This window comes from Falco punctatus (assembly GCF_963210335.1).
Source record: "Falco punctatus genome assembly, chromosome: 7".
Lineage (NCBI taxonomy): Eukaryota > Metazoa > Chordata > Aves > Falconiformes > Falconidae > Falco > Falco punctatus.
The window spans coordinates 16,293,586-16,311,497 of record NC_137587.1 but is presented as its reverse complement, the minus strand read 5'-3'; positions in this window follow the sequence as shown (position 1 = coordinate 16,311,497).

Genomic DNA, 17,912 nt, shown 5'->3' with positions numbered 1-17,912 from the left:
TATAATAGAAAAAAATAACATAACACCATTTTATCTGCCTTATGCTGTCACACTTTCATCATAACTACTGGGTCCTACTGTGAATAAGTTGTTTCACAGAGCTCTTTTTCACTTTCTTTGTAACAGAAGTGCTAGCTGAAGATGGGAGGTGGGGAGATAGGCGCACACACACACATGCACACACACATACAGGTGTTTTAGTGAAAAGATGGAAAGACATCTAATACCCAAAATTTACAGATGCAGGGTTTGTTTGGTTTGGTTTAGTTTTTTTTTCCCCCCACGATTATCTTTGTTGAGTGGGAAAAAACCCAGCAGGTTTTAATCTTAAGACTGTAAATTCACATCTGTGCTAAGACACCAGTTTTGAGGACTCTCTGTATTACAAAAATTCTTCTGTTTCTCTGATTTTTACTAAGCCTGCAGGAAAATGTTTTGTATGCATATTACAACACGAAAAGTTGGCTGATCTAGGTTCCAGCACTCAGAATACAGAAAGGCTATGTAATAGGTGGGAAAATGTCTTTTAAAATGTAACCTTAGGTTTTATTTTTAACTTCTTTGCTGTAACAAGTGTTAGAATATGGCTTGCACATCTTTTCTTCTTTTTTTTTCCAAAAGAAATCTGTCTTGTTATAGTTCTCTGTGACAGTAAAATGTTGTCTCCTGCCTCCTTTAAAAATCTCTGTATGTCAATTTCTTTAGTTGTTTGAAAGCACGTTAAAGTGAACTGGCCAAATAGGACTGTAAGACCAAAACTGATTTAATAACTTTGCATTTTACTCATTTCAAAACCCAGTGATGGCTACAGTACCAGTGAGTCCTTACAATGCACATGGCTAAGCTGCTATAAAGGCACCAGAGCTGATCTTCCTAAATAGATTTTAAAATGACATTGAGATATTTTAAGCAGAGATTATTTAATTTTTTTTCCCTGTGAGTTTTATAGTTAGGTGATTCGGGAGCTGATTTGTTACACCAGATAGCACGGGTGCATCTTTCCTCTTAGACTTCCGAAGTCTGACAGGCATTGGAAGCAGGATGTCTCCTGAGTATTAGAGAGGTGATCTGAAGCAGCTCTTCTCCTTCAAGGACATCCTGTTCATTATCTCCTGTCTATGTGCAGTACTCTAGTCAATCAAAATACAGTGACTGAATAAAACTTTTATTTCAAATAAATTAATGCATTGATTTAATAAAAGGTTTGTACTGCATGCTATAACAGTTCTCTAAATGAACACTGAAATCCTAAAATACAGAAACTTTTCATGTGTCCAAGTTAAATCTCTGTTACTTCTTTCAGGATGAGTTTGCTGCAGCAAACCTAGTTTATTCTGCCTCTTAAAGTAAAACTGTTCTGAGCTCTCTGAGTACTAACTGGCACTTATTATGTAAGTAACCTCCTTTTACTATTATAAATGTCTGGCATTGGGAATACATATTAAGAATACTTGACAATTTACTAATTTATGATCTCTTTAGTTGTATTTTAATATTTTTGGCAAGCCAGCCTGTGTTGATGTATTAGCCAAACATTCAAAATACAGACTTGAGATCTTGAAAGCTTCTTTTTTTCAACTTTCATCTGAACACTGAATATTTTTGACGTATTTTAAATTTTAATTTTAAAAAACAGACTGGGTACCTGCGAACTGAACCCGTATGTTACATGCAAGTGCCCTTTTACTGATGACTCACTGCTCACAGTCTCTTGGCTTTGACTTCTGTTGGATTAATTCACGGCTAGAATTTGCCTGTGGTTTCCTGCTTTTCTCATTTTTTAGAGCAATGTCTGCTTTTTCCCCGTATTCCCAAATAGAGAGGTTGGTCTGAGGAAATTCTCACTGGAAGCAGTCTCCCTGTCATTGCCTTGACTCTCCATTTCATTTGCAATGTTTGAAAACCATTTCTTGGATATGTCTGCTCATTCTCCACTTCCTATTATATTGCTATTTGTGATTTTATTATTTAATCTTAAATCACTTTTAAATACTGTTTGCATAATTTAATCCAGTTGACAAGACTTACTGTCCACAGTAAAAACAGGATGTGCTCAAAATAGGTCAGATCTCACTTCTGCTTTTCCCAGCTTTCAGAGATTCCAGCTCTTCTCTAAATTATCCAGATCTCCAGTTCAGAGACGTTTCAGAACAAAAAGATAAGCTGAACTAAATGCCCTGAACAAATTTACAGCTGTCCCTATCTACTAACCTCTTAGGGGACACCAAAGCCAGGAGGCATGGGTTAGGATCATGCCACCCCTTTCCTGGGTAGTTTAAGCGTATCCATTAGTTTTCTTGGGCCTCTATTTCCATATTTGTATGTGTTCTCACCCTTTTAAAGATGTTGGCAAAGAGATGCTATGTTGTACTCATACAACCTGGAATAACAAAAAGTTTAGACTGAGTGAGCAGCACACGAGAGTGTGAAAGTAATGTTGTAGTGGGAACCAGAATGAATGTGATCACAGATAGCGATTTGCATGAGCACAATCTGGAGAGCTTTTCTCTCACCACACTGCCTGCAGCAGTCTCAGATCACAGGAGAAGTCTGTAATACATCTAGTAACATTAATGATATGTTTTACAGCATGATTCATCCCCAATGATCCCAAAGTGCTTTACAAGTCCATTGCATAAAACGTGCTTGGGCCATCGCTAGGACACCCACGAGGCCTCCCCTGCAGGTGTGGATGTAGGCAGGTCTCTGCGGTTGTGTTGCTGGCAGAAGAGCTCCTCCGCTCTCTGCAGTCCCCTGAGCAGGGGTATTTGCTTTGGCAGAAGCACGGTTACCGCCGAGAGATTTCAGCCTCAAAGCCACATCACCAGGCAGCTAACATTATTACTTTGTTAGTCATGAGAAGACTTGTTCCACTTTAGATTTTGCCATGATAGAGGGGGGAAAACTCCCTTCTGGGCTCCGTCAGGCAACAGCCTATATTCTCATTCTGCAGCTCCTACTACTGACAGCTGTTGACAGTACTCTATAACCATAACATCTATGGTACATCAAATTATTGCCATACCCCCACTTTAAAAGAAAGACATCGTTTGCCTGAGATAGGAGTTGTGACATTGCATTAGAGGTGAAAGTTCGCGCGAGCATTGCTTCACCTTCTCCGATTCCTGTGATTTTGTCGGTAGCTGCGTTGACAGTAGTTTATTTTGTTGCTTATAGAAGAACAGAGGTCCAGAAGGAAGAAGTACATTTCTCTGATGTAAGAGTTATCTCGTTGCAACAAAGTTCAGTCCTACTCCCACACAGACCCAACCGTTCTGCAGCAAGACCCAGATACATGCAAATGTAGAGCCTTTTGTAACTGAACCAAATTTCCACAGCTCCAGAGCCGGATCTGTTAAGGTTCAAAGCAGGAGGTTTTAAATGATATGAAATAATAGAAAAGAAACACAGACAAGAAGTCAGTGCCAAAGGAATGGTATCATTAGGAACCGGTGAGGGAGCCAAGCTAAAAAGGCAAATAGGTCTAGGAAACTGAGGGGTTTATTCTGTATTTATAGGATGTCTTTGAAGGAACGGACCCTGGACTTCCTTCTCACTGTTGCTAGTTGTAACTGTAAAAGATTAACGTATGAAGAACAAAGAGGAATAAATAAGAGTTTCCAGGAAAGAGATCCAGAAGTTTACTTTAGAATGCATCTCGCGTCCTTTCAACAAGGTATAAAATGGTAAATGATTTGACTACTTACTGTGTGCTTTGGTCTGGCATCCGAAGGTAATATGCAAGAGGAGCCACCAGCTGTGTGCCATCCTGCTGTTAGGGGACATTTCTCCTGGGCACTGCCACAAGGGACCTGGCTAATAGGTCTTGACTGGAGGGCTGTAGCCCACAAATGTGCTTCTCGTTTGTACTCCTCGTTCATCAAGGCACTACAGCGTACCAAGACATTGATTCAGGACTTGTCTTTCATTGTGATGGATCTTGTTTAAAACTAACTATTTAAATACTAAAAGTCACAATATCTCATATTGCTGCTCAGATGAGGCAAGCCAAATGTGATTCTCTTTACACAACAGTCCCCAGTGCAGACAAAAAGCTTTCTCAGGTTGAGATCCTGCCACTCACATAATTATTTAGAGAAAGACAGCTCCACTACTTCAGCTCTGGTACTTCACAAGAAGAATGGAAACATTAGGAAAAGTTTTTTCTTTGATGTAGAATATGCTGCCAATTTTTTGTTATTAAAAGAGGAGCTAACTTTAAATAAATAAAATTTTGCCTGGAGGCTTCTGAAAACTAATGTTGTGTTTTGACAGTGTCATTTTTCTGATTCCTGAAAGCATTATGTGAGTTATCTCAGGACTTCATCATGATTTTTATTCTGTGCTGCATATAGTGAATTAGTTTTTCAGCTCTGGATTTTATTTGATTTCTGTTTCTCTCTCTCACACACACACATGCAAAGTCATATCACTGTGCAACTGACAGGTGCTCCCCAAAGCCGTTTTTTCCCCCTTTTAAGGGACAGGTGGATCAACCCCATGTAGAGGAAGTGAAAGACAGGGTGTAGTAAAGTGGAGGCAACTACCATTATTTTTTATTGGGAAAAGTGGATGACGAGCAGTCATCTTTGAAAGTCTTTGAAAAGGAAAACAAACTAAGGAAATAGAGAAAGGTCACACAAAAACCCTGTGAAAAGACAGAGTTTTGTTTACAAAAAAAAACCAAACAACAAACCACACATGCTACCTTCAATGTGCCATTTCTATGCAATGCCTTTTTAATTGAGATTGTAGCTTTAAATCCTCTGAATTCATGCTTTGCCATAAAGGATATTGCTGTAAGGATGATATAGGACTTTAAGAAGAAGCAGATAGTCTTCAAATAACAGCTGATTTGAGACCCCAGTCTTTGATGATAATTTATGGCCCTCTTTAAAAAAGTAAAAATTCATTTAGGTGTATGCTCAACTAGAAAACTCAAAGAATATGTGCTTAGTGAGAGAAAAAAGATTGCTAACAGCACAATGTGTCTTACAGCATAAAGTGCAACCCTAAAATTGCACATTGCTGAGCATTCTTAATGTGCTGTGAGCAATTTCGTACACCACATTTCAAACACTGAGTGCACACTCTAATATGTACATATATCAAGGGTGGCCAAACTTTTTGATATGTGTCAAAAAATGATTTCAAGAGAGAAAAAGAGCTGGCCAAAGGCCCTCAATTCCACTTTACAACAACTATCAAGGTTTCAAATTCATATTTATTTCCTATTTGAATGCAAATAAAAGATTAAATGGGCATTTTTTTGGTCATGGTTGGTTGGGGTTTTTTTTCCCCAGAAAAAAGGAGTTGGGTCAAAATGTTTATTTTCTTATTGAAAAGGTTAGATTTTCTATTCAGATTCTTTTTTTTCTGAAATTACCAGAAAGTGTTGGACCATGGAAACCTTTCTGTTGCAGAACTTGTTGCAATTTACATCTCTTAAAATGTTTAGCTGGAATGCCAAGTGCTATTTAAAAGGTGGGTTTTTTCTATGATACTTTAAGACACCTTATTTTCAGTAGAAAAAGAATCTCCTCTCTGGTGTAGAGTTCAGAGATGTGAGCACAGTCCTTAAAGACAAGAACTCTTGAATTCTGATGTTATCATTGAACTTTGCAATAGTTGCAAGTAATATATTTATGACCTGTTCCTCCTGTAAAATTAAGACAACAGTAATGGATTAGATTAGATTGTTGTGAAAATTCTCTTGTAGGGAGTGATAGGTCTACAGTGAGGTATCTTGTAAGTGTTACAGGTCATCAAAAAGGAGAATGTGTCCAATGCTCTTTAATTGATAAGATGGATAATTTTGAGTCCTGAGTCAGCTGTAGATTACAGAGACTTTTTAAAATACAACACTGAGAGTTTTTCACTTGCTTTCTGGTCTACATTAGGAGACTTCAGGGTGGTATGGGGGTGCTCTTGCAGGTACAGACTGGCCCAGGAGCCTGGAGCATAGCCCAGGCTCGTGTACCCTGTACCAGGGCAGGGTAACTGTCTGGACTGTGTCTGGATTTGTTTGTCTCTACGCTACACAGCAGCACGCAGCATAGGCATACTTTGACTTTGGGGCTTCTCTTGCGTTTTCATGGGTTTCTGTGTATCCTCAAAACTAGAAAATAGTGGGTTTAATATTACTGAGATTTAAAAAAAATAACTTTTATACAGAAGCTGGGGTTAAAAACTGCAAGTAGGGCAGGAGGACTGAGAAAACTGCTTTTTCTCATCTGTCATCACACACTGTACACCTTTCATCTTTGGAAGACTTCTCCTTTGCTACCACTGTGTTTCTCTTTTCTCCCCTTTCTTTCCCCATCTGTGTTCCTATTTCTCCTTTTTTAGTTTCTTTTCTTCCTTCTCTCCCTGATACTGATTTATAATGTCCAGTGTCTGTTCAACAAAAGGAAAACCCCACGTGAGCTCTTCTTTTGCAGTCACAACTAAGGACCTTAAAAACCCAAGATGAGAACCATAAGCCTAAGTGAGATGGCACACAGAAAAAAAAATTGGCCCCACTGGCATCAGGTGTATCTGGAAATACAAACTGTGAAGTTACATAGATCGAGGTAAGGTAAGCAAGCCTTCCATGCTTTTACTCAGGTGTTACCTGCATCTGAATAACGAGACTCTGTAGTGAAACATCATCTGTTGCCTTTACCAAGTCCAAGCGCTCCACATACATTTTTAAAAAGCACTGAAGTGAGTGGGAACAAAATTTGGATTTTGACTGAGTAAAATTTATGCTCCCTAGCCATGTAAGCACCTTTGACAAAATGTTTCTTGGGAAGGCAATGTTTTAATATGTGGTAGCTTGAATGGAGATTTGCAAAGTTTACCGGAGCAGACCTTCTAGATAAACTGTGCTGGCAATCTACTGCAAAAAAATTCTCATTATTCCTTGTCTCTTTTGCTCATGATATTGGGGGGGGGGCGGGGGGGGGGGGCGGTTGAGGGGCTGCACAAAGAGTGCCACCCCACCTAGGCGTGCTGTCGAAGAGCGAAGCACTAGCACGGTCGCTCGGAGGCGCCGATTTCCTCAGTGGCCGCAGTGCTGGGGCAGGCGGCCTGGAGAGGCGGTGGGTGCCCCATTTGGGCAATGCCCCAACCGTCTGCTGTGGCCAGCCCTGAAGCGGTAAGGGTGTTGGACTAGATGATCGTTGTAGGTCCTTTCCAACTGAAATAACAGTCTAGCGTGTGGTGTTGTGTTCGGCTCGGGTCTGGTTTTCTGACTCTCTACCCGGCCTGGTTCCAGAGTACCGAGCAGCCAATGTCTGCGTCTGTTGTTCAGTGTAAGGCCCCAGGTTCTCCGTGAGTATCTTACCGGTTAAGCACCTCACAAGTTAAAAATCCTGGTGAAAGCCCTTGTGCCTGTCCCCAAGCAGGGGTGTCACTGCCGCTACAGTGATCGCTGGGTGCTGGTGCCGGCCCGCGGGGAGGTTTCTCTCTTTTTTTTTTTTCCTTCGTAAACTCTCGCAGCCTCCCCCGAGAGAGCCGGGCGGTGCCGCTGCCCCCGAGCACGCCGCACGGAAGCCGCAGCTGGGCGCGATCCGCCACAGACGCGGGGATTCTCCCCCCGCCCGCCCCGCTCCCGGCCCCTTCCCGCCCGCCGGCGGCCCGCGCCCGCCGCCATTCCGCGGGCAATGCTGCCCCCGCCCGCTCCCGCCGCGCAACTGCACCGCGCGCTGCGGGCCGCGCCGCGCCGGGGGACAGGGCTGGGGACAGGGCTAGGGACAAGGCGGGGGGACAGGGCAGGGGGGACAGGGCAGGGGGGACAGGGCTGGGGACAGGCGGCGCGCGGGGCTGGGGCGCGAGCCCGGCGGCAAGGGCGAGCGTGCGCGGCTGGGACGTGAACTTGGTGGCATCCGCGGTGCTTTTTGCAGCGGCGCCTTCGGTCCCCGGGGTTCTGCGCTCGCTCTGACGTCCTGCAAGCACGGGGCACAATTATGATCAGCGATTAATGCTAGTGATCACCACTGTACGCGAGGGGAACGTACAGTGAACACGCACAAGACCTTACCGTACAGCTTGCTGCGTGGCACACCGAGTTTTTCGTTAATTCTGTGTTGCCGGTAACATTGTTGCATGACCCGTTCGCTCCCGCAGCTATACATACCAGAGTTACATTCAAAGCAAATACAGGGACCTGAGTACAACTTACCAACGAGGAGGTCAAGAGAAAAAGGTTGTAGCGTGAACCATTGCCGAAAGGAGAGTTAAAACTTACTAAGAGAAGGAGTCTGCTTTGTCTTATACTTTTTAAAACACTTCTGTTGGTTGCTTTCTCGTGCTGCAGTTTCTTCCATATGCTCCCTACACCCACTAACACACCCACCTACACACACTCACAATTTACCAACATATCTTATGTCTTTGCTGAATTAAAATCCACACCGTCATTCAAATAAAATAAAATAAGCAGCTGTGTTCTTTCCACCAAAAAACTAACATTTCCTGACTTGGCACTTGCAAAGCGTTTGAAGGAACCAGGCTGCTGGAGGTACTTTTATACCAACACATTGCACAGAAGGCCCAGGGCTGGATCTAGACGCATACCAGTGCGCTTAGGACCACTCTGCTTTGGAAGGGGACCCTTCCCAGGAGGAAGGACCTACAAGCTATGCAAACCATGGCAGGTTGTCTCAGTGGTCCCTGAGAGTCCAGAATAGGCATCAGTTGGCTCTCCGGGCACTGACAGGCAGGGCAGCACAGACTCACATTGCAGGTATTTATTTCAAGGTGTCCCTTCCTACTGGAGGAGTCCTGCTCCCAGCAGTGCCGGCACTGGAGACTGTGGCTAGTGTTTAACCCTGCCTGCGGCACCTTCAGTGCTAGCTCCCAGATTCAGACTGAATCCCCAGGTGAAATTTGAAAGTACTCAGCACACAAACAGTAGGAAGGCAGGGCCTAGAAAGAGTCTGCAACAGATTACATATCCCTGTGAATCCTGTGTTGGCCTCCATTCCTGCAGTTTATCAGCCATGGGCCATTGCACCTCACTCTGAAGATCAAAAGGGTTGAAAACAAGGCAGCACCTCAAGTTGCCTCCTCAGTGTGAGTAGGTCCCTTTACTGTACCACTCCTTTCTGAGCAAGCATTACAACATGGCTGTGGCAGGAGCCGCTCTCTCAGAGCGCGTCACTGACAGCTGAAGGAGCAAGGCTGCTGCACTGTACAGATGGAAAGCAGATAAAAGAACAGTGACTAATCCAGAGATTCCTTGTCATCTAGTAGAATCCAAACACCTAGTTTACACTCCTGGTTTATTTATAAAACACATTGTGAGACACAGATCCCAAGAATGCATTCCTTAAATCGGCTATGTCAATTTCCCAGGACACTGAGTAGGTACATACCAAGCCAGCTGGTGGGAACAGCTGAAGAAAGGAAGGACTCTGATCCTTCCTTGCAGCTTAGGTGCCTTTCAGAGGTCATAGCCATGAATCCTTTCCTTGGATCAAACATCTAAGCCAGGTTGGACTTCGCACAAATCCAACCCAGAGAAACAGACAGTGCTCTCCTCTCGTTTGGCATACAACTCACTCTGATATGTGACAAGCATAATCAAATGCTTTTACTGCAAAATTTGGAGAAGGGATTTTGAATCGGTATTAGCTGTTAGAATACTGTAACCATCAATCATTGACCTATTGAATTTCTGGCCCTTGCTGTAAGCTTTAATCAGTCCATCTAGTCTTGGGTGCTTAGTGTCACTGCTGTTGATGGGTACAAAATTCTATGCCTAGGGAGGTGGAGCAGCAGCCAGTGGTGCAGGACAGGGCACAAAAGCTGCCAGCGACTCTGCCAGAAGCCTTTGAAGATCAACAGGAACAGTTTGTGGCAACTAGACTAAACAGGGGGAACGAACTGGGTTTAATCCCTCACTCTAAGAAGGACAAAGATGTATGCTCCACTACAGCTGTGGAACAAAGGAACTCAGGTGGGAAGAAGAGCATTCCAACAAAGCTTACCATTTGCTCAGATGAGTACGGAGTAAGACACTGCAGGTCACATTAGTAGGAGCTTGTCATGTATTGATCAACAACTGACAATGATGGCAGAGGACCAGAAAAGCTCTGTTCATAGAAAAACCCGAAACTTCAAACCATGTATGCTATTGAAAGACTGTTTCCTTGCTTATTCTTTTTTAGCATTTGAATATTTTTGTTCCCTTTCAGGAATGGGACAGTGGATAATTATACAAGGAAAAAAGAAAACAAATTATTTCTCTCTGTGTGCTTTTTCTCTCAGTCTTTGCTCTTTCAGGTACAACTCCTCAGTAAAAAAACAAACAAACAAAAACAAAAAAAACGACATCACACTTGTTCATGTTTCTGAGATATTTTGTATCAAACTGTCAATGATACTCCTATTTCCTTAAGAAATCCTCCTTTTCATGGAGAGTTACTGCAATGACATTGGGCTAACCTGTTTTAATACTGATTTGACAGTAAGAATTTATTCCCTGAAGTACATAAAAACTGCTATCAAAGCCCTAATTCAGCAAGACACTTAACATATGCTTTCCTGATATTAGTGAGATATTTAGATGCGTGCTTATACACTCTGACCAACTCAGATCAAAGTGAATGCCAGTAAGCAGCACAGTTCACATCAGCACAGAAAATGAAGAGACCAAGACTTCAATAATATTATCTAAGAGGCTACTCCTTCTACTGCATTTAGGATACTGGAAAGTATTTTATGATACTGGGTTTAGGATGCTGGAAGCTTCTGGGGCTAGGAACCGAGCAGATGATTTTAGAGAAATCCTGGCTCTCCAAAGCAATGGAGTATTCAGCCTCTGCACATGACATGGACACACTGTCTCCAAAGCTGAAGGAGAGCAGTGGTGAAACCTACTGGTCTAGTGGAGCTATATAACTTGAAGAAGGGAATGTACCAGGGAGAATTAGAAAAATGAGGTTGCAGGAAAAAGAAGAGAAGCAGCCATGGTGATAAATTATAAGGTAGCAACAAAAGAAATAAGGAAAATGCAGAAAACTAGTTTTTTGCCTTGTCAAAGCCACTGCTCTTCCTCACCTTATACACTGAGGGCAGGCAATGGGAGTTATATATGAGTGAATGCACTACACTGTGAAATGAAAACAGAAACATTTTAAAATCAGTATCTTCACTCTTTCATTTTGTTATACTTTCCAGTGGTACCAGTTATATTCAGAATTTATAAGTAAATAGGTCCACCACAGCAAATGTACTGGGTCTGGCTGGGATTAACTGGGAGTTACTTTCTAAATAGCAGTCCCCATGGTGCTGCTTTTTTGGATTTGTAGCTAAAACAGTGTTGATGACACACAAGTGTTTTGGCTACTGATGAACAGTGCTTGCACAGCATCATGGTTTTCTCTTTCCCACTCTGTGCCCCCTGTGAGTAGGCTGGAGGTGGCCAAGGAGATGGGAGGGGAAGAGCTGGAACAGCTGACGTGGTGACCAAAGGGATGGTCCATACCATAAGGCACCATGCTCAGAAATAAAAACTGAGGTAGAAGGCAAAGAAGGGGAGATTATCTTCCAAGGCGGCCACTGACTGGAGATTGGCTGGGCATCAGTCTTCTTATGGGACATGGTGAGTGAGTGCCTTTGCATCACTTGACATCACATCTTTTGTCTTCGCCTATTAAACTGTTTTTACCTTGACCCACGAGTTTTCTCACTTTTGTTCTTTCTCTTGTCTCCCCATCCCACTACGGTGTGGGGTCAGGGTGGGGAATGAGTGAGCAGCTGTGTGAGTGCTTGCCTGGTGGCCAGGGTCAACCCACCATAGCAACAATAACAGAATTTCATCAAGTCAGTCAAAATGTCTTGAAATTACTCAGATTGCTACTTGAAGCAATGTAATCTGGCATCCAGAAAATCAAACCAGCTACCATATCTTCAGACCCTTCAGTTTTCTTCTCCATTTTGGTCCTGTTATTCCTCTTATATAAATCAGGTTGTTGTGGAAGGCAGGGGAACCTTTGCATTGCTTTGACTACATGATGACCTGAGGAGTTACAACAGGTCTTCTGGGATGGACATTAATCTGTATTATTTGCTGAAGAAGCCTGGGAACATTGTGCCCCAGGCCCTCTTTACTTGAGACACAAGTATAGTAGCTGGTGAAAACTAACTGTAGGAAGCATTCTGCTTCCAAGGCTGATGACAATAAGGGGTAAAAGAGAAAAGAAAATGGAGAAAAACTCTCAGCGCTCCTTCCCTGTGTATTGGGAAGCTGATTTTGGCAGCTCTGAAGGCTCAGAGCTCTGCTAAGATGTGTTGTCTCTTAATTTTTTAATGAGCTGAGCAATTGACAGTCCCAGCTGAGTACTCATTTTTGTTGCTGTTGCTAAGCAAAACAATGGTAAAAAAAGTTCCTGTTTAATTTTCTAAATCATAAATACAACCAAACCATTTGTTTGATATGTGCAGAAATTCATTCTATCTCCATGCCAGCTCAGCCCACATACCTCTGTTCACTCTGATGTGTTTTTCATACATATTTTTTCAAGCTATCCAACATATCCCAGGACACACCCAGATCTGATTGTCCTGCACATCCCATATACCCTTCAGGCCACACAGAGGTCATTCAGCTTATCCTCTTCATTTGCACGCCAGCAAAACCCTTGGTAATACAAATTGATGCAGGTTGTCTGTTCTTCTCCATAGTGGCTGAATATCTTGCCTTGCCAGTGCATATAGTTTTAGACACCAGAGATGCTGGGAGTTTTTTGCATTTTCTCTCTCTCCTCCAGTTATTTCCTATTTTCTACAAAAAACCTCCTATCTTGTCAAATATAGAAACCTTCCAGACCCCCTTCTCTTTGTTTTCCATTTATCAAATACTTTTTTTTTTCTTTTTTATTCCTAATTTTCCCTTTCCTTTTCCCTTCTCTCTTACATTTTCTTTAGCCAGCCATCTGTCTACATTTTCCTTAGCCATCTGAGTTTTCACTCATGGATAGTTAAAAGAAGTTCTAGTCTCACATACATTTTGATAAGGGCTGATACTATCTCTCCAATCCTGTTCTTCAATGGCTTATCTGCTCAGAACCTGCCTTGCAATATAAAGAAAGTTTATCTAACATGGTATTAAACAATTTTGTCTGTAATGTGAGTAAGGAAATTCCCACTTAAAGTGTTAGTGAACTGTAACTGACTGCAGGATCCCACTTAGCATACTCAGAACATATTCCTGGTTCCACTCTTCAGTCTTCTCAAGATATGTTTTTGTTTACTGTAAGCTACACTTAGAAGCTATTGGTAGGAAGTTCCCTCCACATCAAAAATGAAATTGTCCCTTCCTGATCAATTCAGACAATTCTCTGATCCTGAACCCTGACCTGCAAGGCACAGTCAGCAAGCATTTTGGGGGCCATAGATAACATAGCACCAGTTAAAATGGGGAGGCAGAGCAAAATGAGCAAGCAATTATTAGCCCTCACTGCTAATAGGGCAGCAAAAGGGGAAACCTCTGCCCCTTGGTGAAACTGCCTGATGTAAGTGCCTTTATGGCAAACAAAGATGCTGAAGAAAGAACAGTAAGTAGGAGAAAATATTTTCAGTCATACTGAGTGTTTAGCTTTGATGGATCTTCCTTTGACTATGGAGTTCAGCATTACAATTGTGCTGCTCCCAGGTTTTTAATACACTGAGGTTACCGTGAAAACACCACCAACAAAACAAAACACCCTCACATAGCATTATTTTTCATGTTCTAGTATAGCAGTACTTTCTGTTCCAGCAGCAGAAGAACTCTGAGTACTCATGAGCTCATTGTCAATGAGCACTTTGAAAAAACGCTACTGAACCTCAGAAATGTTTTCTATGTTCACCACAGTTACCTTTTTGTCTGTCTGCTGGGCAAAAATCTTAAGCAAGCTACAGTTCTCTACTCCATTTTCTTCAGCCTTTTTCTCTCTTCTCTGGAATCCACACCTTTCAAGCGCAGTTAACCGATTACACAGGGAAAAGGAATTTAATAAATCATATAGGCACACTGTAAAGGATTTTCATGCATTCCTTTTCTATGTAAATGGTCTGTAACTTTTTCATGAATCAGGCCCATAGACTCGTTATTTTACACTTCCATCTTCCTTTCCCTGTAGAATTGCAATTTAAATGATCCTGAAACATTTGAAGACAATTAAAGGTTAGCTTTGCATATCAGTGACCTACCAGCAATTCCCTGTAAAGCTCTGATGTATGTACAACGTTTGATCTACAGCTGCCTGACTTCAAGAAAGTAGAAGTGTTTCCATATTGCTCTGAACTCCAGGTAGGGTTGGAAAATAGGCTCAGAAGGCACGACAAAATAGCTACTACTTCCTTAGAGCTTCACACAGTTCTAGGACACCATGTGGATCGTCAGGACTTTTGACTTCCTTCAAGTTTTGAGCAACACATAAATCATTAGGAGGGTTTTGACTGCCTTGCTAGCAAGATTTAAGGGAGGTTCAACAAATACTTTTGGTTGGTTATGTATGTTTTTTCTTACATCAAGCCTTAGCTGTATTTTTTTTAGAAATTGTATAACCTTTATTCCCAGAGGCAGAAATGGAGACTTTTAACTGTGGCTCTCTTACAAAGAGCAAAGTTATGTTGGGGGAGGGATTTACATCAGTATACTATACTGTGCAAAAAAAAACACCAACCCGAAACTTGTGATTTTGCAGCAGCAGCCCCACCAGGCCTGACCTGCATGGGTTCTTAGAGGAAATGAAGGCTGCCTGACAGCTTGGAGTGACCACGTGTGACTTGATCAAAGGTGGAGTAAGAGGTACCAACCAGTAGAGACTTCTGTAGGCATTGGAACAGCATATGTTTTGAAACAAGGGCTGAAATATAGTCAGGAAAGCTGACAGAGACACAGCACTTAACTGGATTTTGAGTAATTTGTGAAATAATTGGACAAGATTCTTTTCCTTGCTCTCCAACTCCTTCCAACTTCCTCCCTCTGGAAAAGCACTTTAATATGTAGAATATAAATTAACGGGTCCCAAAAACAGTTGATACACATTTGAGAAAATATTGTTGCACAGCATGACTGGACAGTTTTATTCCATTTGAGACATATTCAAAAGATGGAAATTATTATAATATTGGATGATGGAATAGCTCCAAACTCTTTCAGCTTTGTCTGGAACAGGCACAGCTTAGCTACTATTGTCTTACATTCTGACTAAATATAAATACTATCAAATATTTATAAATAATGAGTGCCAAATCGATCACATTGTAGAGTTTTACTTGAACATGTAAGTTCTGTCCTTAATCTGACATTTATGAAATTTTTACTACCAATCACTTAAGACAGTCATCTGTCCATATATGTTGTCTTCTGAAAAAATAAAAATGAGGAGATGGAAACAGCTCTGTAATTTAATCAAAATCTCTGAGACTGTTTCTGTCAGTGTTCGTGCTGATAAATGTTATGTTAACAGGTTCCCTGTTTGTTTGACATTCCCCTAAGGAGGGCTCAATATGATTTAAATAGTCTCATATATTTAAAGTACAGCATTAATATCTAGTCTGCAATGAGAAAGACAGGAAGGGTCACAGATGGCCCAGTCATTAGTCTTGCAGTTGATAGCCTTAGTCTCCCTTAGTAAAAGTTTATTTACATCACAAAATACTACTGATCTTGAAAATCTTGATTTAGGAAAATACAGTGTGGAAATTATGTCCTGGATTGCAAGACTAACAACATTATAGGAATTTGTCCAATAATAGTCTAATGTCTGCTTTCCGCTTTTTTTGCCTAGATTTGCATGTAGTTTGCTATACCTTAGCTCTCCTCAAAGGAATCAGAGGCTTTTTGCAACAGATTAATACTTCCCCATCCTTAACACACACACAGAGGTACACATTTACACTCATATCCTTGGAAGCTATTTTCTAGAACATTTTTCAATGTCAGTAATACAGATGTGATGAATCAGGCCTCAATCATGATTGCAGTGGCATCCCTGTTTTCCAGAGAGCATTTGGAATTGCTAAAGTAATTCAACGTCTCAGATTATTGCCTTTTTGTCATGAATATTTGTTATGCCTTGCCTCCATTTGATGGGCATCAGATTAAAATGAAAAAAGTTGAATCCATAGAGGCTCATTTTTATCACTGTAGACAGACTGAAAGTAAAAAACGCTACTATAGAGAGCCCACTAGATCAAGTAATCCCACTTAGGTTATACAAAGGTGGTTATTTTTTTACATCAGACATTACAGAAGAAACATTATCATTGAGCATCAGCCATGGGAAACCCAGACTGTCAGAACTTTGTTAAATACTTGGTGAGAAGAGCTAATGGAGACTACTGTGTGTCCATGTTTTGATTCACCTGCAATCACCAAAAACCACACACCAGGCTCCAGGGGGAGAGTGCTCTCTGAAGGAGGACTTAGAGAGGAGATTATCTAGAAGCTGTCAGCTTTCCTTTGAGTGAAATGATAAAGTTGACAACCAGACAGTTTTAATTTTGATGAGCTGGCTCTAAGGTTGCAGAAGTTAACAGAAACTGAGGTTGCTGTAGCCCCTCTGACATCCTCGCTGCTGAATTACCTTTCATATAATGTAGTGCCTGGTGTGTATAAATGAGATTACTCCTAAGAGATGTTACTTCCAAAAGCCGGGTCTTCTGTTTAGTCAAAGATTCAGATAACTTTCTCTTGGCCTTCAAGCCCACATGCTAACTAAGGATTTCAAAAGAAGGTCAGAGATTCAGCGCTGCAAGGCTTTTATCATCAGACACACAGCTGCCCTTACACATTTTTCTGGACTTTCTAACATGGTTTTTGGCAACTGCAGTTGAATCAAAACTTGGACACATACATCATCTGTACTACAGAGGCCAAGATGATTTTTTCAAATAATATCCTGAAGATATTAACAACTTTTGGTGACTTTACTACCTTCAGTTTGGGATGCTGGTCAGCAGCATCCTTCACTACCTGAATAACGGCTGGTCATCATCATCATTCTCTGGAGTCCACAATGAAATATTAGGGCAAGTTCAAATCATGATCTATTTTCAAAATCACAAGAAGGGCTTTACTACTTCTCCTAAAACATTGATTCAGTGACTGTTACACACATAACCAGAAGTCTTGATGTATTTCAGTTGAGCCACACTTCTAAACAATTATTCCTATAACTGATGGACCTTCCAAAGGAAAAACAGAAAATGTCTGTAACATTACCACTGAGGTCATGTTTTTATTAGATGCAGTAAAATGTTTCCAAGGTGCAAAAATCAAATTATCTTTCATTGTAATATGTTTAATTAGAAGATCATGTTACGTCCAACTACACATTGCTTGTAAAGTCCCTTTGGCAAAAGTTCTTTTAAAGGAGAAAGAGATGACACAACACAAATATCTGATTACCTGATGATCCAGTTTATCACAGCTCTCCATTTCCCCACTTTTTATTCTTCCTCATCTGAGTTGGATGAAACCTACGCTTGGCACTTGTGGATTTAACTGCTTTGGACATTTCTGAATAGGGCATGTTATTGGGGTTTTTATGTCAGTCTTAATTAGCTGTTCTTTTTGCCTTGATGTTTGCTGGTAATTGTAATCATACCACTGTCTGTCAAGTTACTGTTTTCTCTAATAGGTGTGAAAATATAGTAGGCTGACAACTACTATTGTCACTAAACCCTTAGCGTGTCTTTGAAGTAGACAGAGATAATAATTTTTTATTATTATTATTTCACTGAAGTTTCACAAAGTGAAAGTCCAGGTATAGGAAGACGCATTCAGTCTGTGCTTTAAACCCTAAGCCTTACGGGCCAATGCCCTCATTTCCTATGATCAGGAACATGCTGGAATTCATGGCAACCAGCTTCAGGGGTGCAACCACATAAAATACTAGGTGTGAAGAGACACAGAAAAAACTCAAGACAGG